Source organism: Mustela nigripes, chromosome 3, assembly GCF_022355385.1.
Source record: "Mustela nigripes isolate SB6536 chromosome 3, MUSNIG.SB6536, whole genome shotgun sequence".
NCBI lineage: Eukaryota > Metazoa > Chordata > Mammalia > Carnivora > Mustelidae > Mustela > Mustela nigripes.
Window position 1 is genome coordinate 187,532,993 of NC_081559.1, and position 21,199 is coordinate 187,554,191.

Consider the following 21,199-nt stretch of genomic DNA (forward strand, 5'->3'; position numbering starts at 1 on the left):
AACTAGCCAGTAAGACACCAGTGCCGAGATACCACACAGTACCATCTCTCAAGGTGATCAGTTGGATAATTGGTAGTAAGTTTGTTAAATTGGACCCCTTTTACCTGGATAAGCAGGTGAGTAATCTTGACTTACTCTTACACATATTCTGAGTATTAGTTTTTCTTTTCTCCCTCAAGGGTCTTAGTCAGGAGCATTTTCCAAGGACTTACACAATATCTGATTCACTGGTGTGAGAGACTGCATAATATCACATTGGCTCAAAGAACCAAAGAACCCCCTTCAAGACAAAGAAGAAAAAGTTGGCACACCCCACCCTGGCTTTCCCAGATTCTGCATCACTCTCTGACCTTCACACCCAAGAGCTGCTGGGATGTGAGAGTGATAGCATTTCTGATAGGGTCACTATTCTGGAGATGACACTACCCTGGAAGGAGGGAGGACATTCTCTAGGAAGCAAACTCTAAGTCAATAACCATTGCATGGTACTTTGACCCCCACAAGTAGAATATACATATATTCATAAATCAAAGGATAAAATAGGAGTGGCCCAGCTCTTTGGCCAATGTTAGTACTTTGGGAATTTGTGCTCTAACCCCAGCAACTCTAGGCTCCATAAGAGCAAGGACTCTCATTCCTCTTGCATGAATGCATCCATCAAGGGCAAGTAAGAGTCCCAACAGATATTTTGCAGCAGCTGCTGCTCAGAAACTATAAACTCTTCTGGCATGATTCCATTGGGTAAAGAGTCGCCATCCTGGCTGAAGTAACTGATGCTGAACACTGGGATAGGGCAGTGGTATTGCTAAACAAGGGGATGGAGAGAAATACATTTATCACCAAACTGATTCCCACGTCTATCCCGGGCTGAACTTTGACTGTAAATGAGGAAGTGTAGCAGCCATGGCTTGATAAGGATAGAATGACCTTCAAGAATGAGGCACTGGGTCACTATTGTGCTGGTAAGCTACTTAGGCCAGAAGAAATACTAGCTGAGCTACTAGCAGAGTACTAGTACAGAATCCAGCGTGGGTAGTAGAGGAAGGGAATATAAAATGGCCGCTGTTGCTCTTAGGTCAGCTGTAGCAGTGGGCGCTAGGGTTCATCCTCCTGAGTTTCTTCTGTAAGTTTCCTCAGGGAGAGAGAAAAACTAAAAATTTCAAAGACCTTTTTCCAGGTGAGTGAACTTATTGGAAGCAAAGAGATATGAATGGTATAAGGAGTGAGGAGTGGGTACTGTTCTGTTCTGTGCTGCCCAGAATTCCCAATCAGGCCTGAGACATGCATTCCTGCAAATTCTTGGAATTTTCTCTGCTTATAACTCACAGCCATGTCCCTCCCTGGGAATGTCCCTCAGCCTGAGGAAGCTGCCTCAACTAAGCATATTATCATCTGCCCAGGGATGGCTGTAATTTAAATGGCTGGTCAATTTCGTGGGTCAAAAGCCAAGCCTCCATGTTTCAGTTGGGGGCATCCCAGCCTAAGAGCTCCTCATTTATGGACTGAGGACTTTTCTGGAATTTCATCACATCTTTCTGTCAAATCCTGCATCCCACCTTTCTCATAGGAACTGAAAATAATTCAAACACACTTACAACACTGAGAGCACTCCCAACAAACAAATCATGTACAAATCTATGTATCAGACATTTTTTTCCATAGAAATAAAAGGGCAACAGTAGCAGATTACATATTTTTCAGCAAATGATCACTCCTTCCTCATTACTTGGAAGGAATAGACATCTTTATTCTATTGTACTTAGCCAAGTATCTTGCTCTGACCAATAGGGTCTTAGTGAGCATGACAAAAGCAAAGGAGTAAACTTATGTATTTGTATTTGGGCTTTATCTCTGTTCTGTGGTTTGCAAATCCAAGGAGGATTAGAGGCACATGGAATAGATGGAGTCCCAACATGGAAATTGGAGCAACATTTACATAAGTCTGGCTTAGAACAGCCAAACCCAGGTGATTTACAGATACAAAAGCAAAAAATAAGAGCAAGAAAACAATTATTGTATTCCACTGAGTGCTGTGAGGGTTTGCTAAACAACACTATTTTATACAGAGCTGACTAATAACCTTGGTATTTCCAATTTTCTTCCATATTGGGCCCATATCAAGATATGTCTTGGTGCCATCAGATTGAGTGGAATAGTGAGCGGATTTTAGGCCATTGTACCATGGTTCATGAAATGGAAGCTCTTCTTGATTTCTTTTTAAAGAGTGACTATTGTAAATATTTCAATTACTTTTCAAGTCTTTTGGATGCCAGAACATCATTTATAAATACAAGGATCACCAAGCACCTCTGTTTTATTGGTTTAGATCAAGAAACACCATCAAGTAGCTTTTATGAGCAAGTCATGGTGCTGGGGGCTGGTTATATAAAGAAAATCTGAATCTTGTCTGTTCGGCCACTGAGGGGGGGTTGTCCTATGAAAAGAACCAACAAGAAGCAGACAATTGTAGTAAATACATGTAATGATGACAGGATGCTCTGGGGACTGTGGGAGCAGAGAGAATGGATGCACAATTGAGACCTGTGTGGGTGGGGTGAGTGTGGGTGTTGTTAGAGAAATACCTATGACAGGGCATATTCAAACCTTTAACAATTCAAACCTTTAAGTGTCACTTAAAACCTGGAAAGGGAAACATCATTTCTATGGCACATTTGGGGACCTCAGAGGGAGGTTATGAAGTTAACTTGCTCTCAGATAAACTTTCAACCAAAGGAAAGGTTGAGTTTGTTATCTGCTTATTCCAGTGGAGGAAAGTAAAACACTTGTCTCATCCAAAGGAATCCCACAATCCAGCCACAGAGAGAAGCCAGCTGGGAAGGTGCATAAGGTTATACAGCCCAGGGTGTATGAATAAACGTGATTCTGGAAAATATCCTATAGAAATGTGTTTTCCTACTATGGACTAAGGGGCAGTCTGTGCACCATGGCTAAGGATGTGTGTGAATGGATGTGCTCTCTGGGATACTTTCTAGGGTAACTCTTTAATATAACTCTTCTATACTTTTAAATTCTGTGTCATGGGAAACCAGCCTCTTACCATTTGGAGCTCTCCTTGTTGTTGCTGATCATGTGCTGTTTGAAGAATAGCTAAGGTTTTGGCATCTTGAGCTGCCAGGCTTTCACGTGGACCCTGCATATAGGGGAGGAAATGGAGACAACATACTGGCCTGTGAAGTTGATACTTTCTTCACCACTCAGATGAATAAAGACCCAGAGAGGTCAGACCCCTCTGAGATAGGGTAAGTGTTGGTATTTGTGTCTAAATCTTAGAGTCCCACATTCTAAAGCCCCTGTATTTTCCATGATGCCACTTTATCTCAATCAGCATATTAAATTTAAGCCAAATTAATTATGTCTTTTAATATCTTCTTTTTTGATCAATGGACCTATTAGTCCATTTCTTAGCTATCTGGTATCAAAAATAACTTACATAATCGATGATGTTTGACCTTGTGCATGGAATAACTCCATTGCATATTAAGTGTAAAAATTATAGACACATACACAGGTATGTTAAGCATGGTTGCATTTTGGTAAAATCTGTTGCATGCATGCACACATATATGTGTGTCTGTTTTCCTGAATTCCCAAAGGTATATATATCCATGTAAATAATGCTGACTTTGCATGACAGAATCACCTTTCTTTTTGTTTTTCTGTTCTGAATTATCTTTTTCTTTGAAGCAACTCCTATGATTCACTTGTACAAACAAATAAAACAATTTAGTTATTTCCATTTTGGAAAGAAAAATCTCTTATATATGTTTGGTCCTTTGTAAGTCAGGATTTCAGTATTATAAGAAAAGCCTGGGATTAGGTGAAACTAGCAAAGCTGCTTCAAATGAAACAAGTGCTGGATGAGGTTACCACAAACCCCAGCTCTAATGTATCTGTTGTCATGTCCACATGTGGCAAGGTGTGATTTCTGATTGACCCCAGTCTCTGCTACCATGATCCAATGTATATGGATAGCCTCTTAACAGCTGAGGTCTTTCTCTCTGATTTTTTTCTTTCAACCCAAGCACCATCTGTATAAAGAAGAAATTCAGAAGTTGCTTTTTCCATATTTAGGTCGATAAAATGAGATTCAGAGACATTGAGTGACTTACCAAGACATCCTCTGGGCTGAGAAATGGTGTGGCAAGAGCATTGAGAGAGGATAACTAAAGGTTATGTATCTTCATAACTGCTGTCTTTGCAATTTGTTTTCTTTTCTCTAGCTTCCCTCAGGAGAATTAGATACTCTCATCTCTGAGAACTATTACACATATCTCTCACCCTAATAAAGCATTTGTTTACATGTGTCTTCTTGAGGGAAGACAGCATTTCAATTCCATAGTACTTACGTTGAGTCCTGACATGCAGCCAGTGCTCAACAAATGCTTATTGAATGAATATGGGTCTTGGAGGCCTAAAGTGCAAAAGCAATTTCAAAAGAGAACTAAAGAAAGGATAGGACCCTTTCATTAAGATTATGGAGCCCCAGGAGGTGGGGCACGAAGGCTGGGCTCTAACTCCTACATAACTCCTAAATACAGTCATTCCTAACTCTCTTCTGATGTGCTGGAATAGGCTCATACCAGCTTATGAGGACTGACTGCTGAAATTATGAAGAAGACGTGAACCAATCAGGTTCATGTTAACAACTTGCAGTTGGCTATGGTGAAAGTACTTATATCATGGAAATTAGCAAAAGATACCAATCAGGATTTTTAAGAACATTCCTGGACTGAGGACTTCAGTATTCTGTTTGTCCGTCACTGCTATAAACCTGGTGCCCACCCTCTCCTCCCCTCCTGCTCAACCTGCAGTAGCAGTGGGCTGAGTTCATCATGCATGTCTCTATGCAGGATAGGAAGCACACACTGGGGGCATTGGGAGAGGTTGAGGGGGGTAATGACTTGTTCTGCTTTTACCAAGTGCTTTAAGGCAGAGAGAGGATTTGAACCCTTTCAATGGTGCCAAGGTTTCTTCTTCAACATAGTCATATCGGGAGTCTTTAGATATTTGGAGGGAAAGGTCAACTCCTTCACCTGCCTGAGTGGGTATCACCATCTGGAGAGCAGTTTTACCAGAAAGGCATGTTTTCACTTTGACCTCTGCCAGTTTTGTTGCTGATGGCAGTACTTACGATGTGCCCACCTGCGTGCTAAGCATGCTAAGCATGTTCATATACAGCGTCCTTTAATCCTGTGACAACTCTGCAGTAACAGTAATAGGTAGCCCCTGTTGAGCAAGAACTTTGTGTACTTGACCTTATGCTAGACTCTAAGCATATTGGGGGTGAGATAGAGTCCCTGCCCTGGAGGAGCCCACAGTCTGGGAGTGGAGATGACTCATAAGCAGATAATTTCAGCACATTATAGTTGGCAAAACCTGTACCTCAACAAAAACAACAACAGTGTGAAAGACAATAATAAGAGGTTGCTCTCTCCTTACTAGGTATCAGACACCAATTGAAGCATTTGACATGTATTATCTCATTTAATCCCTCCTTATGGATGAGCTACCATTATTATCCCCATTTTAGAGACAAGGAAACTGAGGTATGGAAAGAGAAAGACTGAAGAAAAAAAGGCTAAGATTGTATCTTCCACAGCCATACCACTCTACTGATAAAACAGAAATTTCTGTTTGGTAAATAAGGAGTTGAGATAGAAATAGATGAAGTAAGTGCTTAAACTCACAGAGCTGTAAGTGAGAGAGATGGGGTTTAATCTAGGACTGTCTGGCTTCTGATCATATTGATCACGGAGCTGGTGACGGTGGTAATGGGGAAAATCACGTCACCGCTCTGGTAATAAGGCTTCTCAGGCAGACATGTTCTCACAGCAAATGAGCTGGAGATCATTAATTTCCTTCCATGGACAAAGTCATGTTATATGGTCAAAAGCTGCAGAACCAGCTGAGCCATAGACCACAGTAGAACTGGGGTCTCCCTGCACATCCTCGGACCTTCTTCACTGCTTTCCATAAGCCGTCCTCTCAGGAGGATACGGAGTACAGCCACTTGGACTACTGGTCTGTGTAGTATCATTTCCAGGACATAAACTGAGGAAGACTTAGGAGTCCTGAATTAGAGCTATGATTACTAAGCATTCACCGTTTGATCTTAAGCTGCTTCTTCCCTCCCTCCCTCAAGGTAAAATGGTGTACTTTGGGGAATAGATTGAATGATCCCTCAGGGCCTTTCAGAGCTAATATTATATTCTAAGTTTAGCTGGGTAGACAGAGTTTGTTGAGAAAGAGTCACACTCTATAGCTTTGGATGGGAAAGAGCTTTTTGACAGGAGATTTGGGGGAATTAAGAAATCAACTGAGCATCGCTGAGCAGGCCGCGAATGGAAGAATACTGGCAGATCCTCAGGGACACAGTAATTAAAGCAGAAGCAGATTTAGAAATTAAAGATTTCCAAGAGAGATGTCAGCAAAAAGCAGTGGATGTGCCTGCAGCGTTGACGTGACCTGCTCATAGGTTTATAGGTAAGGGAAACAGGGACAGAGCCTACGGGATAGAGAACAGTTATAGAGAAATTCGTGTGGAAGAAAAATAGTGAATCAGAGCCAGACCAATCCGATGAAACAATGCGGGAGAATACTAAAATCAGGTGGAGAATTTTCACTAGGAGTTATTGAATATGAGGAACAAATGAGATTGGTCTTTTCTGAATCTTCATCCCAGTGATAGTAATAGAACTTCAGGGTTTTGATGTATTGTATTTTTCATTTTATAACAAATGGCATGGAGGACATGGGGAGTTAGAGAGGAGAAGGGAGTTGGGGGAAATTGGAAAGATCATTTTCTGCATCTTACTTCCATATGGATCAGGAAAAAAAATTTGTATTTGTGTACATGGGTATATAGAGAGAGCAACCATTTCGAAATCTTGGCAATTGTTAGAAGGTATACAAGTGTTCATTGTACTAGCTCAGAGGTCAGCAATTTTTTTTTTTTTTTGTAAAAAGTAAAGACTACCTTTCTAGGTAGTGATATTTCCTTAGAAGAGTGACTGTAGTAAATAATAGATACCTTCTGCTTTGTGGGCTATAAGGTCTCTGTCCCAGCCCCTCAACACTGCAGTCACAGATGACACATCCAGGTATGGGCAAGCCTTGGGTACAGTTGACCAATCCCTGTGCTACTCTTCTAACTTTTATGTGGTTACAGATTCTCATCATATCAAGTTAGGAGAAAAAAAAAAAAGAAGTCCTGTTGTACGTTGTCATAATGCTCATCAAAGCTGAAGTATGGAATATCCACAATGAAACAGTGATGGACAAATGTTGGAGGAAGGTGCTTTGTGATCCTTGCTAAGGGCCTTGTGTTTCGTGAGTGGTTTATGGAGAGCCAAAGAGAACATTGTTTACTTGCCTTTCAACTGCTTATTCTCAGAGCTGGAGCTCCAAATCACAATGCATTTTCACATTTGGTCCTTTCTCACTTTCCTTGACTTCATGTAGGTTATTATTGTATCCTGTTTATGTCCAAAGTCTTCTTATATATGTTTAATAAGATTCAAAAATATCTAGACTTACTCAAGTCTGCATCTATTGATTTCCCCAGTTAGCAGCTCTGTAAAGGGAAGGGAAGTTTTTGAGTATTCATGAACCAGTTGCAGGAGATTTCATTCCTAAAGACCTTACCTCTCCATTAACAAGATTTATCTACTTTGACATGTGGGGACTCTGGGATTTCCTCTTCCTTCCTGAAATGAACCACAAATAGGTATGAAGCTAGTAAGGGAGTTCATTGGTTTGGAAAAGAGAGCACCCGAAGGTCTTAGGTAAATGGTTAGGAAATGTGAAAATATCATCCTTTCAGGATCAATCAGCTCTTAAGCTTCCATTTTATCTAAACCATCACTAGAGGTAGAACTTGGGATTTTTTATTTAGTAATGTTTTCCAAGATCTCCATGTACCCTGCTTGCATGATGCCTCCCACCTGTGCTTTCTCTGGAGCGGGGATGGTCTTACCAGGCAAATGGCCTGTTGGAAAGAATCTATTGGCCTCATCTGGCAATTAGGCTGTAGATAAGCTATTCATCTATTTTGCATTTGCAGAGAAAGTCATGCTTCTATTTCAAGGGGTTCACTCTGGGGATAGATGACATTTCTGACCACACAGTTTTGACTGATATTATTGGCACTGGACTGGGAATCAAAGAGACCAGAGTTCCACTCATGTTAGCTTCTTACTATTCATTGGCCTTAGTAAGTCATTCCCCTTTCGAAGCTGAGATTACTTGAGTAAGATCAGGTGGGAAGACTTGAGGAATTTCAGTTCATGCCTTCTTCTGTAATACAAGTTTATTGACATTTTTATTTTTGAGGTTGATTTTGTTTTCTAGTCATGAAGCTAATTTATGTATCTCAAATAAGAATTCCAGAGGAAGAACTGTTAATTCAACTGTGGATTTTAACAGATGAGGAAAATAGTGACTAATGTAAACACACACACACACACACACACACACACATCCCCTTGAAGTTTTTAGTGAGAATGTCTTCTGAGAACAAATATGTCAGAACTCAAGGAAAATTTTTCTTAAATTGGTATATTATTGCCATGCTCAATAGAATAAAAAGAAAGAAGGAAACGAACATGATGTCTTTCTTTCTTTTTTTTACTAACATGATTTCTTATTTAATCTGTAACATATGTATCAAAATTCTTATCCTAACCTATAATGCACGTATTTTATCGTAACGACTTCCGGGTGCTGTTGTTGCTGCCCTTTTGTTTGTAGCTCCTGCTGAACTTTGAGCTGAACGAATGAAGAGAATCTCTCAAACCCTGTTCCAGCTCCAGTGCCTGCCATTTGACAGTGCTCAACAAATATATGTTTAATCCAATGAAATTAATTAAATCAACTTCTTCAATGATTGTTGAAGTTTGCCATCCTCCCATAATGAAAGTGGGAATCAATGGAATCAGTGTCATATCTAGAGTAGAAAAAGATGCAGTCAGGATTTGAAGCTAAATATGCCTGCTTCCCAATCTACTTTCATTCCACTGAACCATTCTCTATTGTAAAGTTATTATTTAGCACTGCCAAGTTAGTGAACCCAAGGGGGTTTAGGCTGCACACAGACAACCCCTCATTTACCCTCACCATCCCCACTGGAAAGCCCATTTCAAATATTAGCTGATACCAACAATTTTACTGCAGTGTAATAATTTTATCCTGCAAGTTTAAGGCTTTGATTGCTTTAATGCTAATAACCTTGGGGGATCTCACAAGCAAATTATCAGACATTTATCTTTTTATTTAAATGAAACATCTTATTCCACCAGCACATGGTTCTTTTCTTTTAAGAGTTTAAATACCAATTGCTGTGGAGAAACAGATGGCAGAATGAAAATCAGGAATAAGGGGAAATTAAGAAATGTCAAACAATCTGACACAGTTGTCACAGTGATAGCACTTCCATTTTCCCCTCCACACCCTCTCTTGGTGTCACTGGTTTCTAAGTCATTAGCTGGTAAAGCTTAGCACCTCGTGAAGGGTGTGCATTATGTCACTCTTCAAGACAGAGAAGTTGTTAAGACCAGAAAATAAACCTCTGGCAGGAAAGGAGGATGGCTATTTTGGGACTTGGGGTTCTGCCCAGCAATCCCCAAATCACCTTTGCTCTTTGGCCATGGATATGAAATCATGGGAGGTACCTATACAAATGCTTGTGTGAAATTAAATTATTGAGAGCAAGGAAATGTGTTTTTCAGAAGAAAGCGTTTCTGTGAAGATATGCATCTCATAAGGCTCATTTGATTCTTTAAAATTGTTGCTTTTAAGTGAAGTCGAATGAAAAATCCTCTATTATTTTATAACCACCAAATTCTATGACTCAATAATTCAATTTTATACAGGATATATTGGTAGTCAAGATGTGAAAAAAAAATTTTTGGAAGTGCTGTTCTCAAATGAGATGGATTCACCACGTAGAGTAGAGACTTTAGCATCCCTAGAGGTGTTCAGTCACCAACTATATCATTATTTGGCAAAAATATTATAGAAATCACTGTAGGGCACCTGGGTGGCTCAATGGGTTAAGCTGCTGCCTTCGGCTCAGGTCGTAATCTCAGGGTCCTGAGATGGAGTCCCGCATCGGGCACTCTGCTCAGCAGGGAGCCTGCTTCCCTCTCTCTCTCATTCTCTGCCTGCCTCTCTGCCTACTTGTGATCTCTCTCTGTCAAATAAATAAATAAAATCTTTAAAAAAAAGAAATCATACTGTAAAACATTCAGGCTATGGTTCATATACTTGAGACTCACCTGGGGTATTGGTTAAAAACTAATCACTAAAATCTCTGGTAATACAGTTCAGGATTGTACATTTCAAATAATTTAGCAGGAAATTCTGATAAAGGCTAAAATCTGAAAATCTTAGAGAAGAGACTTGGATATGATGATAATTATGTCCAACTTTAGGCTATATTTCCTTTCTTCTTTACAGTTTTCTTTAAAGAATTCTGTTTCTTTGAAAGAAGTAAAGGTAGGGTGTTACATCAATGAGGGTTCTTGAGTTATGAGCAACAGAAACAAATTCTTTTAAAAATTGTCACAGAACTAAATAGAAAACAGTGCAAAATCCAGCCTTTGGAAGTGTGTGACCTACAGTCAGTCTTGTGAACCTGAGGGACAGAAGCTATTTCTTGAAAGCATTGTTTCTATGATAACTCAGTTCCAGTTAATTTCAGATTCCCAGATTAAGATTCAAAACTTAAAGAGAAAAGTCTCCCTACTTGAACAAGAAAAGGTAAAATTATTTCTATTACCAGATGACATGATCTTATGTCTAGAACATCCTCCCTAATCCATATGAAAGTTACCAGAACTAATATAACACAATACAAAAAAAACAAAACAAACAAACAAACAAAAAAAAACAATCCTACTTTACCTAGCAAAGTTGTCCTTAGGAAATAAAGTAAAAATCTACTGAAAGAAAGAAACAAACAAACTAAATCTAATACATAAATTCAGCAAAGTTGTAGGGTTGTAAGGGCAGAATCGATACACAGAACTCAGCTGTGTTTTTATACACCAACAATGAACAAGCCAAAAAGGAAATTCAGAAGGCAATTTCATTTATAATAGCATCTAGAAGAATCAAATATTAGGAATAAGTATAACCAAACATGTGAAAGTCTTGTACATGGAAAACTATAGGGTGTTGTTAAAGAAATTAGGGAGGACCTAAACAAAGAAAAAGACACCCTATGTTCAAGGACAGGAAGACTTAATATTATTAAGATGTCAATGCTTAAAGCAACCTACAGACCAACCAACCAAAGCAAACCTACAGATTCAACACAATTCCTACCAAAATTGCAACAACTTTTTTTTTTCAGATATGGAAAAGCCAATTCTCAAATTCACATGGAATTGCAAGAGGCTCTGAGTATCCAAAACAGTCTTGAAAAAGAATGAAGTTGGAGTACTCACATTTCTCAACTTTGAAACTTAATACAAAGCTATAGTAATGACAGTGGTATGGTACTGGCTTAAGGACAGACATACAGACAAATGGAATTGAAAAGAGAGCCTAGAAATAAACTCTCTCACATCTATGGTCAAAAAGAGTGCCAAGAGCACAATGTTGCTTTAAAAACTAGACCTTCACATCCAAAAGCATGAAGCTGAACCCTTATCTAACACCAATTACAAAACTAAACTCAAAATCGACCGAAGACCTAAACTTAAGAGTTAAATTATCAAACTCTTAGAAAAAAATCATTGGAGAAAATTTTCATGACATTGGATTTGGCAATGATTTTACAGATATGACATCTAAAGCACTGACAACAGGGGTGCCTGTGTGGCTCAGATGGTTAAGCACCTGCCTTTGGCTCAGGTGATGATTGCAGAGTCCTGGAATGCAGCCTGTGTCATGCTCCCTTCTCAGTCAGAGCTGCTTCTCCTTTTCTCTCTGCTCCTCCCACTACTCATGTTCTCTCTCCCACTCCCACTGTCTCTCTCTCTTTTTAAAAATATTTTATTTATTTATTTGACAGAGAGAGACTCAGCATAAGAGGCAAGACAAGCAGGGGGAGTGAGAGAGGGAGAAGCAGGCCCCCCCACACCCAGCAGGGAGCCGGATGTGGGGCTTGATCCCAGGACCCTGGGATCATGACCTGAGCTGAAGGCAGACGCTGAACAACTGAACCACCTAAGTGCCCCTCCCACTGTCTCTTGAAGGAAATAATAAATAACATCTTAAACACACACACACACACACACACACACACACACACAGACAACAAAAGCAAAAACAGATAAATTGGATTTCATGAAAATCAAGAACTTTTATGCATCAAAGTACACATCAAGACAGCAAAAACACAATCTACAGAATGGGAGAAAATATCTGTAAAATAGATATCTGATAAAAGATTAATATCTACAATATATAAAGAGCTCTTAAAACTCAACAACCACAACCCCCCCCCCCAAATTCAATTCAACTAAAAACTGCAGAAGTAACTTGAATAGTCACTTCTCCAGAGAAGATACACAAATGGCCAGTACCAAGATGAAAAGATACTTACTATCATTGGTCATTGGAGAAATGAAAGTCAAAACACCAATGAGGTACCACTTTACATTACATCTACTTGGATGGCTAATATGCAAAACAAAAACAAAAACAAAACAAAGCAAAAAACCCAGAAAGTAGGTGAGGACTAGGGTGTGATAAATTGAAATCCTTCAGTGTTGCTGGCAGGAATGTAAAATGATGCAGTTCCTATGAAGAATGGACTGGCTCCTTAAACAAAAAATCAAGGAACTACCAACCCCTCCAAAAAAACCCCCAAAACAACAACAACAAAAAACTATCCTAGGACCCAGCAGTAAAAGAATAGAGATATATATTTCAAAAATAAATATAATATATTAAATATACATAAATTATATATTTTATGTGTAATACATAAATATATATAATATATATAAAAGACATATATCTTATGGTTAAATGTAAGAGACTCAAGCAGATATCTGCACACCAATGTTCATAGCAAAATTATTCACAGAAGCCAAAGGTGGAAAAACGCAAATGAGTATCAACAAAGGAATAGATAAGTAAATTGTGGCTTATACATACCATGGAATATTATTCACCCATAAAAAGGAATGAAATTTTTATATAGGCAATAAGATGGTTGAACTTTGGAAACACTATGCTAAGTAGAATAAACCAGACACAAAAGGCCAAATACTGTATGACTGAACTTAAATGAGTTCCCTAAAATAGGTTAATTCATAGAGACTGAAAGTTAAATAGAGGTCCAGGAGGGAAGGGAAATGTGGAATTACTTCAGTGGGTACAAAGGATCAGTTTGGGAAGATGAAAGGTTTTGGCTTTAGGTGATGATAGTCACACAACATTATAAATGTACTTAAAACCACCATAATGTATGTTCACAAACATAATGTATGTTACAGTGATAAATATTATGCTTTGTATATTTTATCACAATAAAAAAGTGGGGAATCACCTCCAGAGAAAGAATGCCATGCCATTATTAGCCTAGCCTTGGGTTCTATGCCATCTCCTTGGCTAGAAGGAGGGGTTGCTATCTGGGGGCTAAGGTTTAGGGGAAAAAAGAAAAGAAACTTGGTAGTTGACCCCAGCTGGACTGCTACAAAGGGGAAGGACTGTCTCCCTGAAGGAGAATCAGGAAGGAACCGAGAAAGCTGAAGCAAATCATATTCACTGCAGAGTTATCAGAAGGGAGTCTAACTCTCTGTATCCACAAATTATTAATCTGCCAGATTCTCATCTGCATGACGAAAGAGTGATTCCACTGGTTCTGGTGAATGTAATTTGTATCTGCTTCTCTTAAGATTCCATTAATTCTTGGCTACTTAATGCATACCTCAATTAAGTAATTTAGAATCAAAAACTTCTTGTAGAAAGGATCAAAAACTTCTGTTTCCCCAGAGAGATTTATGAATAATTGTACTAGAATAGCTTTATTTGAAATGGATAATATCAGCATACCTCAAGCCCCATAATACCTCTATTATCTTAAACTTCACCAAATCACTTGTCTGTGTGACCACCTGGTCCTTGGAGCTATTTAAATGGAAACTGGGGCTCTGATGAGCTGCCAAGCATGTGCAAGACAGGTTAGTTTAGTCAATTTTGATTTCAAGAGAAGACTGCTATGACCATCCCAGCTTCAGATACCTCATGAGGTTGGCAATGACCATCCTAGCTTCAGATACCTGATGGGGTTGGCATTCCTGGAGGGAAGCCTGTGCCTTCAAAGCACTGAAGGAGGAAGGGAGGCAAGCCGAAATCCATCCCAGAGTCATATCAGATTCTGCCTCTTTCTGTGACACTTCCAGATCTCCTCTTAGCTCTTTCCCTCCCTCATTTCTCTTCATAGCTCTTATTACTGCCTGATGCATTATGTATTTATTGGTCTACTGTCTGCTTCCTCACTTAGAATGTGTCTAGAATGAGGCAAGGAGCTTTGTTTTCTTCACTGCTCTACTCAGAGCACCTAACCCAGTGTGGGCACATTTTCACTAGCACGAAGTAGGCGGGCTATAAATATTGGGTGGAAGAATAAAAGCACAATTCTAATTCTTCAAGGTCAACTTTTTAAAACTTCCTCCAGCATCTCCCTTTCTCACAAAACCAAAATTATGTCTGAGTCAGAGGGCTGCATCCAGCACCATCTATTGCCTTCTGTCACAGCAAAGAAACGGATACCACAACAAAAATACAACTGTTCACTTGCTTATCTCCCTGTCGGATGGATGCTCACTCTTCAAATATAGGGATGGTACAAACCGCTTGGTGAACCTTCATGAAATTAATGAAGTAAAGCGTGATTTAGGAAGTGAACTTTAACCCAGAGCGAGCCCTAACAAATGAATTTTTAAGGTAGAATATAATCTTTTCCTTCTCTTCCTATTGGCCAAATTCAAGAAAGTATTTTGGTTCTGATTTGCTGTCCCAGTTATTTAAGCTTCTTGCTTCTAGCAGAGAATATCTAGATTAAAAGATAAAGGTTGAGATAAAGGTGGATTGTAGAATGCTAAAAATATCTGTGATTGTCTTTTTGAACAGTGCCAGTATAGTAGGATCTAAATTAATCCTGGATTACTATTATTTTATGGTCAATCATATGAGAGATAAAACAAAGGCCATATTAGAATTTTTGATCTTTATAAATTGGCTCCCAATGTTCAAGTTCAAGAATATATGAATTTTAAAAAATCCAAGCACATTTAAAAAAATTATAATTTGAGGAAGATAATTTTTTCTAATTATCATAGAAATACATGACTTTAGAACTTAAAATATAGGGAAAGTAAACATATACATTCATATATATGTCCATATCACCAGATACATGTGTTTATATACTGATATTTTATATATTATATAACTTTACATATAGTGTTTTCCTCCATCTTATAAAGTATTCTTTAAAGTTGCAATCGTTTTTTACTATTTCAACATTTGGATCATTCATTTATTCAGTGTCTTATTGTGGGGCATTTATAAACTGATAGATTTAAAAAATCAACACAAATGTCTAGCTTTCTCTGTATTCCTGTAACGTAACTTTGAAACTTTTGCTCTAAAAAGGTCAAGTCTGTTTCCACACCTGTCTCCATGACTTGCTGTGACCAATGGCATATGGTGGAAGTGACTGTAGAGGCCCTAAGCCTACACACCTGGAGGCCTTGCCAACCTCTGCTTCCCTCCTTGGAAACCTAACAAATCTGAGCTAAGCTTCCGGTGATGGTTACATGGAAGTACATGAGAAACAGGGACCCAGTTCCCTGACTGCCCAGATGACAGCCAACCAACACCCAGCAATTGCCCAGCTAATGCCACATAACCATGGATGAATGAGTGAGCAAACACAGCCAACCAAGAAACCAACACCACCATGAACAATATTAGTGATCCTCATTTATTTATATGGCTTGCATTTTGCTTCATTCTGTTTTGTCTTCTGTTGGGAGTAGGGCTATTTTTTCTTATTGTGGTAAATGGATGTAGTGTAAAATTTTACCAATTTAACTGTAAAAGTCAGTGACATGAAACATATCCATGATATTCTGCAATGTTCACAGATTACCTAGTCTTAGTAATCTCTCTTCTACTTTCTGTTTCTATAGATTTTCCTGTTCTAGAAACCTTGTGCAAGTATTATAACACAATATTTAGATTTTTGTGTCTTATTCCACTTGGTATAATGTTTTCAAAGTTCATCGATGTAGGATGGGTCAGCACTCCATTCCATTTTTTGGCTGAATTATATTAGATGGCATGTATGCACCACATTTGGTTTATACATGCTTTTGCTGATGGACACCTGGGTTATTTCCAGCTCTTGGATGTTGTGAATAATGCTGCCAGGAACACTGGAACATAAGTATCTGGAGAAGTGCTTGTGTTCAGTTCCTTTGGGTAGCTACCCTAAGAGTAGAATTGTTAAGTCAAGTAGTAAGTCATGTCTAACATTTTAAGGAACTACCAAGCTATTGTCAATAGGAGCTATATCATCTGACATTCTCACCAGCAATTCACAAAGGTTCTAATTTCTCTACATCCCTGCCAATGTTTGTCTTTTTTATTTCCAGGCTTATTAGTAGTAGCTACTCCTCAAACCAGTATTGTACTGTATGTTAACTAACTAGAATTTAAATAAAAGTTTTAAAAAAATAATAAAAAAATATAGGTACATTAACTAAATAGCCATCCTATGAGTATGAAGTAGTATTTCATTGCAGTTCTGATTTGCATTCTCTTAATGACCAATGATGTTGAACATCTTTTTATGGATTTGGCCATTTGTATATTTTCTTTGGAGAAATGCCTGTTCAGTCCTTTGCCTACTTTTCAATTTGGTTGTGTGTCTTTCTGTTATTCAGTTGTAGGAGTCCTTTTATTTTTTTTATTTATTTTTTTTTTAAAGATTTTATTTATTTATTTGTCAGAGCGAGAGAGTGAGCGAGAGCGAGCATAGGCAGACAGAATGGCAGGCAGAGTCAGAGGGAGAAGCAGGATCCCTGCGGAGGGCAAGGAGCCCGATGTGGGACTCGATCCCAGGACCCTGGGATCATGACCTGAGCCGAAGGCAGCTGCTTAACCAACTGAGCCACCCAGGCGTCCCTGTAGGAGTCCTTTTAAACGTAAACCTCTCCTACCATATTGTGAACCCAGAAATTGCCAAGCATTTACTACCAGTACTGATGTAGTATTTTGGACAAAGCAGGCTCCCAATGTATATTGGGTAGATTAAATTTATTACCAAAACATAATCTCTGAACCTGAATACCAGATAGGTTGCCATTTTCTTCATTTAAAAAAAAATTAAATTAATTTATTTAGAGTCAATGAGCAGGGGGAGGAGAAGAGAGAGAGAGAGAGAGAGAGAGAGAAAATCTCAGGCAGACTCTGCACTCAATGTGGAGGTCAAAGGGGGACTCAGTCTCACCACCCTGAGATCATGACCCAGGCTGAAATCAGGAGTCAGACACCCAACCCACTGAGACACCCAGGCGCCCCAACGTTTCCTTTTAAACTGTAGTGCATTCAACTCCCTCATGGGGAATATGTGCTTCTAAACCGTTTAAGCACAGTGCATAGCTTTGGGCCATGCAGTAAACAATTACTAATCCATTCGGGGCAGGGGGATTAGAATACCCCATAATTTTAAATTAGTATTCTGATTAAAAGCAAAAAGTAAATTAAAAACCTGAAAAATTAAACAGAAGAAAGAAGGAAGAAATTATAAAAAATGAAGATTTTCCATCCATTTATCAAGCAAATATCTGGCATTGGAAGATTTTTTTTTTTTTCAGCAAAGAAAGAGGATGTTTCACTGTAGTCTGTTTTGAGAAAAAGCTAACAACAACAAAAACAAAAACAACAACTCCACTGGTATGCTGGGATTGTGTGGGAACAGAGTGGTGATGGAGAGAAGCCATTGAAATAACCCGCCAGCCCTCTTGTACTGCTCCTTACCTGATTAGCTGAGGTCAGGGAAGCCAAGGATAACAAAGGAAATTAGGTCTTCCCTAGTTCTCATTAAATGCTCCGGGAGTCTGACCGCTGCTGAGCTGAGCACTTCAAGGGCTTGGGAAAAGGAAAGTGCAGCTCCTTATTTCACCACCTTCATTGTGCTGGAGGAAAGAAGAAATAGCTCTGAGACTAAGAACAGTAGAAATGGCATCCAAAGCAGCATACCCCAGTGGCTCTTCCTAAAGGCAGTATAAATAATTAAGCATCTCTACAGTCAAACCAGTAGGAATCAAGAGAGGAGACTTGCAAAGTGTGGATAGCATTTCGACTCCACTCTGCCCGTGTTCCTTAAGGGGAAAGGGAGCTGGGAGCCAGTGGTGAAATCTTGGCATTGGAGAGAACCCTTATTTGTACATTGATTTACTCATTTATTCAGTCATTATTGAGCATTGACCATCAGAGACCAGTCATGATGCTACCAGCGAGGAAGTTCAGTGTTACCTACGCCTACTTCTTTATTCTTTCAATGCAGAACAATCAAAACTGTGAACCCTCAAGGGGGATGCTGTGTGCAAAGTCACACCTGGTTTGTCCAAATCTTGAACTGCAACCTAGTTTCCTGACTCACCCATGAGTATGTTTTAATTACACTTTAACATTTAAAATGTGTTTTTTTCTGGGTGGCTCTCCGTTGGTTAAGGATCTTCCTTTGGCTCAGGTCATGATCTCAAGATCCTGGGATCCAGGCTGTGCTCAGCAGGGAGGCTGCTTTTCCCTTTCCCTCTGCCTGCAGCTCCTCCTGCTTATGCTCTCTCTCTCACTGTCAAATAGATAAATAAAACCTTTTTAAAAAATTAAAATGTGGTTTTTCAATGATATCATGAGTGATTTTTATTTTCTTGACCATATTAAGCACTCAAGAAAATAATAACAAAAGAAAGAAACACGTTCCAATACTTCAACTTCTTCTGAGAACAGCTCTATGGCCCCAGCTTCTATGTGATACATTTCCTTTCTTTGGCCTCTAGGACCCACTTTTGGATTCACCTCTTAGTTGATGACAGTTTCTTTTCTGTTATCCTTGCCTCATCTTCTCCATCTTGCTGGAGGACTTTGGGTGCTATGGGACTCAGCCCTCTGACCTCTGCCGTCTCTATATAAACCCTAAATTAACCCATCCACTGCTGTGGCTTTGAAGAACATCAATATCCTGATGAAATATTCTTATCAAAACAAGATAAAAACAAAGAGAACTGTATTCCCACTTTCAGTTAATACCTCCCTGGTACTTTTATGCCACACATGAAGTAAATATAGGATTATACCTATTTGAAAGCATGGTACAAATTATTATGCTTATTTATAGACAATGAAATGAGAAAACCCAACAGCCATCAAAAAATATGAAAATCAATAAAAAACCACAAGGTAGTGGCTTTGTAAAAAAAGAAAGGAGAGAAAGACAGACCCAGTTACCTTCTTACACTATAGCTACAACCAGATAAAAAATTTTATGAGTAAAACCAAATTTTCATAACAAAAACATTGATTTAAACAAGTACATAGAGATTATGCTGAGTGAAATAAGTCAAGCAGAGAGAGTCAACTATCATATGGTTTTACTTATTTGTGGAGCATAACAAATAGCATGGAGGACATGGAGAGTTAGAGAGGAGAAGGGAGTTGGGGGAAATTGGAAGGGGAGGTGAACCATGAGAGACTATGGACTCTGAAAAACAATCTGAGGGGTTTGAAGGGGCGCGGGGTGGGAGGTTGGGGTACCAGGTGGTGGGTATTACAGAGGGCACAGATTGCATGGAACACTGGGTGTGGTGAAAAAATAATGAATACTGTTATGCTGAAAATAAAAAAATAAGAAATGTATTTAACAAAAAAAAAGTTAGAATATGTATATGTGGAAATTTTCAAAGAGGAAATATAACTTGAGTAAGTGCCATAGAAACTATATTTTGGGGCAAAAACCTGAATGTTCATATAATATCAGATCTTTCTAAGTTAATATACCCACTGATTTTTTTCTATAATGAGTCTGTAATTTTCTATAATGAATCTGTAGTTTTCCTATAATAAACTCATATGTTTTCATAAAGAAAAAAAATTTAAATATTATTAAAGGTACCTGAAATGTTAGTCATCACTTAGTCATACAGCCTATAATTTGACAGAGTAGATAGCTTACAGAAAAATAATATAGAAAATAATTGGGAGGGGCGCCTGGGTGGCTCAGTGGGTTAAAGCCTCTGCCTTCGGCTCAGGTCATGATCCCAGGGTCCTGGGATCGAGCCCCACATTAGGCTCTCTGCTCAGCAGGGAGCTTGCTTCCTTCCTCTCTCTGGCTGCCTCTCTGCCTGCCTGTGATCTCTGTCTGTCAAATAAAAAAAAAAAAAATTAAAAAAAAATAAAAAAAAAAGAAAAGAAAATAATTGGGATACAGAAGTATTAGGGATAAATAAAGTCTGGTTTTCAATAACTGTACTTCATACAAAAAAGTCTTCCTCAGATAACCGATTTTGCTTGGGAAGCAGATAATGTGTGACTGTTGATGAATTGAACCGTTTAAATTTCATATACAAATTGCTCTTCTTTGCCATGGTACTAGCCAGGCCATAATGTCAGTCGTGCATCACAAGGGGCCTGCATTTCTCACTCAGATTACATGTCAGCATCTGCAGGGGATGATGCTGTTGCTCTTCCTTATTATTTTCTCATTTTGGAGCCTAGGCTGAATGAGCAGTCCCTCTTTGAAGGATACCATTTTCCTGGAGGACGCAAGCAATAAATGTCTAATGGGAAATGACACTCCCTTCAGGTTGGACTCACAAAGCTACCGTCCACTCATATCCATTGTCCAAAGCAGGACAGAAGGCCAAGCCCAACACCAGGGTGTCAGGGATAAATACTCCTACCATGGTGAGGGTGGGCACTACACGTTATGTGTCAACACGAGCAGATGTACAATCCTGCTCCAAGAAAGTGGGGTGATATGGGAGGATTGGGGATAGTAGCGTAACCCCAGGGAATGTTTATTGTCTTGCTGGTAGCATTCCTAAAAGGTCAATTTATTTTTTTTTAAGATTTTATTTATTTATTTTGACAGAGAGAGATCACAAGTAGGCAGAGAGGCAGGCAGAGAGAGAGAGAGGAGGAAGCAGTCTCC

General features: G+C 39.0%; 1 long non-coding RNA gene across 3 annotated transcripts in view; it reads right to left on the reverse strand.

The window, feature by feature from the left end:
- Positions 1 to 21,199, reverse strand: part of LOC132013281 (uncharacterized) — a 49,421-nt gene that overhangs the window by 24,243 nt on the left and 3,979 nt on the right. Inside the window, exons 2-3 of one of the 3 annotated variants that reach the window (XR_009402960.1) lie at positions 18,025 to 18,182; positions 3,065 to 3,151 (exon numbers count right to left, since the gene is read on the reverse strand). This is a non-coding gene — a long non-coding RNA (uncharacterized LOC132013281). Of the gene's footprint in view, positions 1 to 3,064; positions 3,152 to 7,664; positions 7,728 to 18,024; positions 18,183 to 21,199 lie in introns of those variants that run through there. The other 2 variants (XR_009402961.1, XR_009402959.1) reach the window with 2 other exon arrangements.